Source organism: Trachurus japonicus, chromosome 15 (genome assembly GCF_045865225.1).
Source record: "Trachurus japonicus isolate A0001 chromosome 15, Traja_1.0".
Lineage (NCBI taxonomy): Eukaryota > Metazoa > Chordata > Actinopteri > Carangiformes > Carangidae > Trachurus > Trachurus japonicus.
The window spans coordinates 16,892,445-16,900,452 of NC_140921.1; the positions used below are offsets into that span (position 1 = coordinate 16,892,445).

At 47.9% G+C, this 8,008-nt stretch overlaps 1 long non-coding RNA gene across 3 annotated transcripts; it reads right to left on the reverse strand.

The window, feature by feature from the left end:
- Positions 1-145: 145 nt before the first annotated feature.
- Positions 146-8,008, reverse strand: LOC146973454 (uncharacterized). Of its 3 annotated transcripts, XR_015037676.1 has the most exons (6): positions 7,698-8,008; positions 7,523-7,591; positions 6,501-6,955; positions 5,909-6,060; positions 784-852; positions 146-216 (listed from the first exon to the last, which is right to left on the reverse strand). It is a non-coding gene; the product is annotated as an uncharacterized LOC146973454 (long non-coding RNA). The 3 variants fall into 3 exon arrangements; XR_015037677.1 differs by lacking the exons at positions 146-216; positions 784-852 and having other exon boundaries at positions 4,508-6,060; positions 7,698-7,806; positions 7,908-7,978; XR_015037675.1 differs by lacking the exons at positions 146-216; positions 784-852 and having other exon boundaries at positions 4,508-6,060.

Genomic DNA, 8,008 nt, shown 5'->3' on the forward strand with positions numbered 1-8,008 from the left:
CTAGCTGCGTTAGCATAGCTACTTAACTCATGTTACCCTTGGTTCAAAGATGAGCCAGAACTCCAGTATAAAGTTTTAAAACAACACTTGTTTCTTTATTTATACAAAAGTTATATTCAAATCTATTTATTTATTGGCACATGTAAAAGGAGCAATAATGATTAAAACATCTCCTCTAATGATCAGGATACAGCCGGCCTGGCTCCCTCGGGCTTACTGCGAGTGAGAGAGGGGATAGACAAAACAGTGATTTATAACATTACACACACGCACCTGGCAGTTACTATAACACGGCACCTCTATAGAGCAACCAGACACTGCACACGCTCAAATGCAACTCCTGCCGGTATACACAGCAAACCCCTAAGCCCCTCGAGTTAAGGCAGACTGAGCACACTTGGAGATGGAAGCCGACTTAACATGGTCAATAGGTGGGAGAGTGGTAAAACAAACAAAACAAAACAAAAACAAACAAACAAACAAAACAAATGACGGCTCAGCTGAACAGCTCCGCTCTGTGTAACTTAACACGAGGCCATCAAGGAGCACAATCCTGCTCCGCGGTAGCTGCTCAACTGAACACATCAACCAAACCACAAAGAAGAGGAAAAAGGAACAGCAGTCAGGCCATGCACAGCTGCTCCTCATGCACCTACAACACAAAACAAATACTGCTCACAAACAAACATTTAGCAAGCAAGCCATGCAACATACAAGCTATAAAACATCCATCATGCAATATTACAATACAGACAACACATGGAATAAAATTAATTATGTTACCATACGACTGTCACAGGGTGCACACACACTGATCTGACCGACCCTTGTTGGCTCGCTTCCCTCCTGTAACTGTTTCAGTGACAACAAAAATGCAATATGGTCAGCATCAACATATTCACACACACATATGCTGGGGAAACAGTGGACACTTTATTATGCCTAGAAATCAACATACCTCCTGTTCACCAGCTCATTCCTACCCAGGAGCCCAACCTGCTCCGTGTTTCAGTGTATGCGCTGGGCACTTGTTGTGCAGTTTAACATACAGGAACGGCACCTAACAACTTGAAACACACAACCACACAAATGTACTAATGTCGTGTGCCTCTACATATATTCACAATTTGCCAATTCTCAGTATGGTCTGAAAACTCTAAAAACTTACGATCGGCAGTGCCCTCACACAATCCTCCTCACCAGCCTGCAGCAAATCAGCCGGTGAGGACTTCAGACAGACAGCTGCCTTTCTGCCTGATTAGGGCCTCCTTAAATCTGCCTGTCCGAATTTATAACCCCGCCTCCCTCCAGCGGCTACATTCTACCCCCCCAAGGAAAAAAATCGTCGTCCCGACGATTTACTACACTATAATAACCTATTTGTTAGAGATTTCGCAGCCACCATACTCACACCACGGACGGTGCTCTCTGTGCGCCGGTGGATTGGGGAAGATGGTAAGGATTTGAGTGCTGTCCTGCTGTGGCACGGGTGGTACGCCTATAGGAAGGCTCGGCCACCTCCCTGCGGGGGACAATGTCCAGACCTGATGAGTCCAAGGGCGGCCCGTTTATCCGGCTTACAGTAGCGGAGTCCTGGACACTGAAATCATAGTTATCCATCATGACACATAAGGATGCTCCACTCACTGACTCCAGGTCACCATCGTCCTCCTCTGAATCCTCGGACTCCTCCGAACTTGACACCCTGGCCACTGTCTCTGGCACTCCTCCTGCACCAGCAGCCCTCATCTCGGCCCGATGTACCTGTTTAACCGGGTAGTCCTGGTCTATGGGAACAACAGAATAAACATTCCCCAAGCCCCCTGGACACCTGACTACCCGGTAAAGGCATGAGTCCCAAGTATCCTGAATCTTATTTCGCCCTCTCACTTGATGGTTTTTCAGGTACACCAGCTCACCTTCTTGGAACCCTGCATCCCGGATTACTGCATGGTGCTTGAGATTTCTGCGCTCCAGTCGTTCCCGCAGGCGTCCTCTCACTCTGCTGTATGCCTCATTCAGGGTATCCTGATGTTCTCGGATCCACTCCTCCACTGAGCCTCCACTGGGTTCTTCACTGCTGGTGCCCAGTAGAAGATCGACAGGTAACTGTGGCTGACGGCCAAACATAAGGAAGTAAGGACTCACCCCTGTAGCCTGGTGGACAGTGGTGTTATAGGCGTAGGTCAACTTCGAGAGGTACTGGGGCCACCGCCTCTTCTGGTCCGGGGGAAGCGTGCGCAGCAGATCATGCAGCGTCCTATTGAACCGTTCACATTGACCATTGCCCTCTGGATGGTATGCAGTGGTGCGACTCTTCTTAATGCCGTATAACTTACATAGCTGCTGGATGATGTGACTTTCGAAGTTCCTCCCTTGGTCTGAATGCAGGCGAGCCGGCACACCCAGCAGATGGAACCAATTTCGCACCAGCACGTCAGCCACAGTGCTAGCACGCTGGTCTCTCGTCGGGATGGCCAGGGTGTACTTGGTGAAGACATCGGTTAAAACCAGGACATTCTCCCTCCCATCACTCGACAGCTCCAACAAGGTAAAGTCCATGGCTAGTATCTCATTGGGGCTGGAGGCCTGGAGTGTGCCCATGTACGTTCTCACCTTCGGTCTTACTGCTTTAGCCACAATGCAACGCTGGCATTCCTTGCACCACTGCTCCACGTCCTTCAACATCCCCGGCCAGAAACAACGGCTCCGCACTAGGTCGGTGGTCCGATCGACCCCCTGGTGACCATGGGCATCATGTAGTTGGGTGAAAACTTCCTTCTGTAGGCTCTGCGGCAACAGCAACTGGTGGACTTCCTTGTTTCCATCCGAGGAGTAGGTAAGGCGGTACAGACATCCCTCTTTCTCCAACAGACGATGCCACTTCTGGACCAGCTCCCTGCTCTCCTTACCTAGACTCTCCTTCTCCACAGCCTCCGGAGGGCGGCCCTTCTGCCAGAGTCTCAAAACAGGTCCAATCACGGGGTCTACAGCTTGCAATGAGGCGAGGTCAGGACGAGAATGGCTGGGGAGGGTCGTCACCTCGCTGCACATGGCCTGCACTGATGCTTGTGGTACTCCAATACCTGTCATGAGCTGCCTGGGAATTGCTGTGCCAGGTGAAGCTCTCTCCAATGGCAGCCGGGACAGTGCATCAGCATTAGAGTTGGAACGCCCAGGCCGGTATTTGAGCGTAAAATTGAAGGATGCCAACTCTGATGCCCAACGCTGCTCCATGGCTCCCAACTTCGCAGTCTGCAGATGACAAAGGGGATTATTATCTGTGTACACAATGAAAGTGTTTCCCAGGAGGTATTCTCTGAACTTGTCGCAGACTGCCCACTTGAGGGCTAAAAATTCTAGCTTCATGGAACTATAATTTTCCATATTCCGTTCTGTTTTCTTCAGGCTGCGACTCGCATAAGCAACTGGTCTGATCTTACCATTGTGCTCCTGTGATAGGACCGCCCCCAGTCCTTGGTGGCTGGCGTCTACCTCCAGGATAAAAGACTTGTCAAAATCTGCAAAAGCCAATACTGGGGCTGTACAGAGCCTCTCCCGTAGGGCCTGAAATGCTTGATCACAGTTCTCGTCCCATCGGGACAACAGTGGGATTTTCGGGGTCTTACCCTTGCGGGGACTCAGTAGGCTGACTAGATGGTTAAGTGGTGCTGCCAGCTTGGAATATCCCTTCACATACCTCCGGTAGTAGCCCGTAAAGCCGAGAAACGATCTGAGCTCATTCAGGTAGGTGGGCCTCCTCCAATCTCGCACCGCTGCAATTTTCTCAGGGTCTGTGGCAACCCCCTCTTGTGACACCACGTGCCCCAGGTATCGCACCTGTTCCTGAAAGAAATGACATTTGGACAGGTTTACTTTTAAATCCTGCTCTTGTAGGCGTTTGAAGACCAACTCGAGTCTCTCCAGGTGCTGCTGAATAGTGGAAGAAAACACGATGACATCATCCAAGTACAACAGGACGGACTGGTGGCGCTGATCCCCAAACAATCGCTCCATCAGCCGTTGAAAGGTCGCCGGCGCGTTGCATAATCCAAACGGCATCCTGTTAAATTCAAACAAGCCAAAGGGAGTACAGAATGCAGTTTTCTTCCTGTCATGTTCTGCAACTTCTACCTGATTATACCCGCTGGCGAGGTCCAAGGTAGAAAACCATCGAGCTCCTGTAAGGGCATCCAAAGACTCGTCAATTCTGGGCAGCGGGAATGCGTCTTTACGGGTTTTAGCGTTAAGTTGACGATAGTCTACGCAAAGCCTGATGTTTCCGTCCTTCTTCTGCACTATCACGATTGGCGATGAGTAGGGGCTGCTACTCTCCCTGACAATTTTACTATCTACCAACTGCTGAATGTGGGCTTTCACAACCTCATACTGGGCCGGAGGTATCCTACGATATGGTTGGCGGACTGGGGCTGAATCCAGCACTGGAATTTCATGTTCAATCAACTTAGAACACCCCACATCCCCCCTCCCCCTTAGAAAATATGGATTGATAAGTGTACAACAGTCGTTTAGCTTGGATTACATCACCTTCTGACAGATTTGAAAAACTTGGAACAGAGAATTCTGCCTTTTGGTCAGCCATGTCATAAGCCTCCTGTGAGGAAACCTGAGCAACATACTCATGTGATAACTCATCAAAAGATAATTCGACTTTAGGCCTAGGGCTAATGGGAGCCGTGGTGACTACTTCTACAGACCCAATTAATCTGCGTGGTGTGACCCAGACATCCCTCGTCCCCACATTTGTGACAGGTGCATACAGTAAACCCCGTTCTGCCTGAACTAAAGCTGGGGAAACTAATAACCCATCAGGAAGGGTACCCTCCTCTTGACCAAGGGGCTCCAGTAAAAACTCCACCCTACTTGCAGATGGAATCTGTGGGCAAGTGACAGGGACCATAGTTAATGTACCTGCAGCCACCTGCACTGGTGCGTTACCCTGAACTCTGACCTTATAGACCTCGGTAGAATTGACAATTGCTTCTCTTTTTTCACAGTACCTTAGGGCAAGTTTCCATGCTGGATGAGCTGACTCAATCTGAGGTGTATGAAAAAGTCCCAACCCATGTTGTTCAAGCAATATGTAATAAAAATCTCTAACAATGTTCATACCCAAAACTCCAGGAAGACCCTTTTTTTGTTGCTGGCCACTAGAGGTGGGGGGATCTTTTACCACTAGAACACCACAATTTGAAATCGGTGTCCCATAGACATTTACTGTTAGCGTTACATAACCTACATATGGGATATCAAGCCCATTAGCAGCTTTAAGGCCAAGCCATTGACAATTGCCCACTTTGCATTTACCAGAAGCATTAAAGTGTTCATCAAAAAAACTTTCTGTGATAGTGGACACCATTGATCCTGTATCAAGCAGGCAGGGGACTTCGACATCCCCCATATTTACCATTACCACTGGGCAGGAACCAACCAATTTGTTAAATGTCATGGTACGCTCTTCCTGTTTTATTTTTGAGCCCATTGCCCCCACCTCCAGCATGTGGCTCTTCACACTGGGGGGTTCTAGTTTTTTTGTTGCTCTGTCTCCTCTCTATCAGGGACCGCTCTAACTGGTCTCTCCTGGCCATTGTTTTTACAGTAACGAGCTATATGACCTGCCTGATTACAACGAATACAGATGGGCTGCCCATCTGGAGAACGCCTGAACCGAGAGCTCTGCCTAGGCCTCTGCACCCCCCTGTTGTAATCACTGTGTGCCCCTAAGGTTTTGGCCAACATATCCAATTGTTCCTGCTGTTTCATCACAATATCCTGCTGTTTCATTACAATATCTTTAAGTTCTGAAAGCTCAGATTGTCGAGCACTAGCACCTTCACTTGTTACAATGGCTTGTGTTTCATGAGAATGAGGTGTTTGTCGAGTGTACCTCTCCCTTTGTGGCTGTCCCTCCTCAACCCAGCGAATGGCCTCCTTCCGCAGGTCAAGGAGTGACAACGTGGGGGTCTGGCGCACAAGCTTTTTCAGCTCCCTGCGCAGCATGTGGTCACGTACGCCCTCACAAAACTGGTCTCGTAGCACCTGGTCAGAATTAGGCATAGCAGCAGAGTCAGTTTTCAGTATTTTGTCCCTGATAGACAACAATCCTAATGAGTATTCTTGTAGAGATTCACCTTCTTTTTGTCTGCGGTCAAAGAACTGATATTGTAATGAAACATAAGAATTGGAACATGAATACAATTCTGTAAGAACATTGATCAATACATTTGGATTTTCTCGGTCTGTTTGTGGCCTAAATTTGATTTCAGACCGAGCCTCCCCCTCTAAATGATCATACATGAAAAGTGCCTTTTCTACTTCAGACATATGACGGCCTCTAGTGCAGCACTCCACTTCCTCCAGCCAGTCTTCAATAGACAAGGACCCAGGTCCAGTCTTTCCAGAGAAATTGGGGCATTTTCGTTCACGGGGGATGTACACAACCTCCCTCCGCTGGCCACCCTCGCTGCGAGCCCCATTACCTTGATCTACTGGTTCTCTGAGTCTCTGATTTTCCAATTTCAGGTTTTGTAGCTCCTCCCTGAGTCTTGCCAGTTCCTCGTCTTGGGACATGGCTGTTGCAGGTGGTCGCTCTCAGACACGAAGCTTTGTCCTCTTCAACTGCTGTTCCTTTCCCCTTCAAAAAACAAAAAACAAAACACAAAACCACCTCCCACACTTTTTTCCACTATCAATGGTTAATTATTGCTCACCAAAATATTTTGTGCCAATCCTGCCAACAACGCCAAAATGTTACCCTTGGTTCAAAGATGAGCCAGAACTCCAGTATAAAGTTTTAAAACAACACTTGTTTCTTTATTTATACAAAAGTTATATTCAAATCTATTTATTTATTGGCACATGTAAAAGGAGCAATAATGATTAAAACATCTCCTCTAATGATCAGGATACAGCCGGCCTGGCTCCCTCGGGCTTACTGCGAGTGAGAGAGGGGATAGACAAAACAGTGATTTATAACATTACACACACGCACCTGGCAGTTACTATAACACGGCACCTCTATAGAGCAACCAGACACTGCACACGCTCAAATGCAACTCCTGCCGGTATACACAGCAAACCCCTAAGCCCCTCGAGTTAAGGCAGACTGAGCACACTTGGAGATGGAAGCCGACTTAACATGGTCAATAGGTGGGAGAGTGGTAAAACAAACAAAACAAAACAAAAACAAACAAACAAACAAAACAAATGACGGCTCAGCTGAACAGCTCCGCTCTGTGTAACTTAACACGAGGCCATCAAGGAGCACAATCCTGCTCCGCGGTAGCTGCTCAACTGAACACATCAACCAAACCACAAAGAAGAGGAAAAAGGAACAGCAGTCAGGCCATGCACAGCTGCTCCTCATGCACCTACAACACAAAACAAATACTGCTCACAAACAAACATTTAGCAAGCAAGCCATGCAACATACAAGCTATAAAACATCCATCATGCAATATTACAATACAGACAACACATGGAATAAAATTAATTATGTTACCATACGACTGTCACAGGGTGCACACACACTGATCTGACCGACCCTTGTTGGCTCGCTTCCCTCCTGTAACTGTTTCAGTGACAACAAAAATGCAATATGGTCAGCATCAACATATTCACACACACATATGCTGGGGAAACAGTGGACACTTTATTATGCCTAGAAATCAACATACCTCCTGTTCACCAGCTCATTCCTACCCAGGAGCCCAACCTGCTCCGTGTTTCAGTGTATGCGCTGGGCACTTGTTGTGCAGTTTAACATACAGGAACGGCACCTAACAACTTGAAACACACAACCACACAAATGTACTAATGTCGTGTGCCTCTACATATATTCACAATTTGCCAATTCTCAGTATGGTCTGAAAACTCTAAAAACTTACGATCGGCAGTGCCCTCACACAATCCTCCTCACCAGCCTGCAGCAAATCAGCCGGTGAGGACTTCAGACAGACAGCTGCCTTTCTGCCTGATTAGGGCCTCC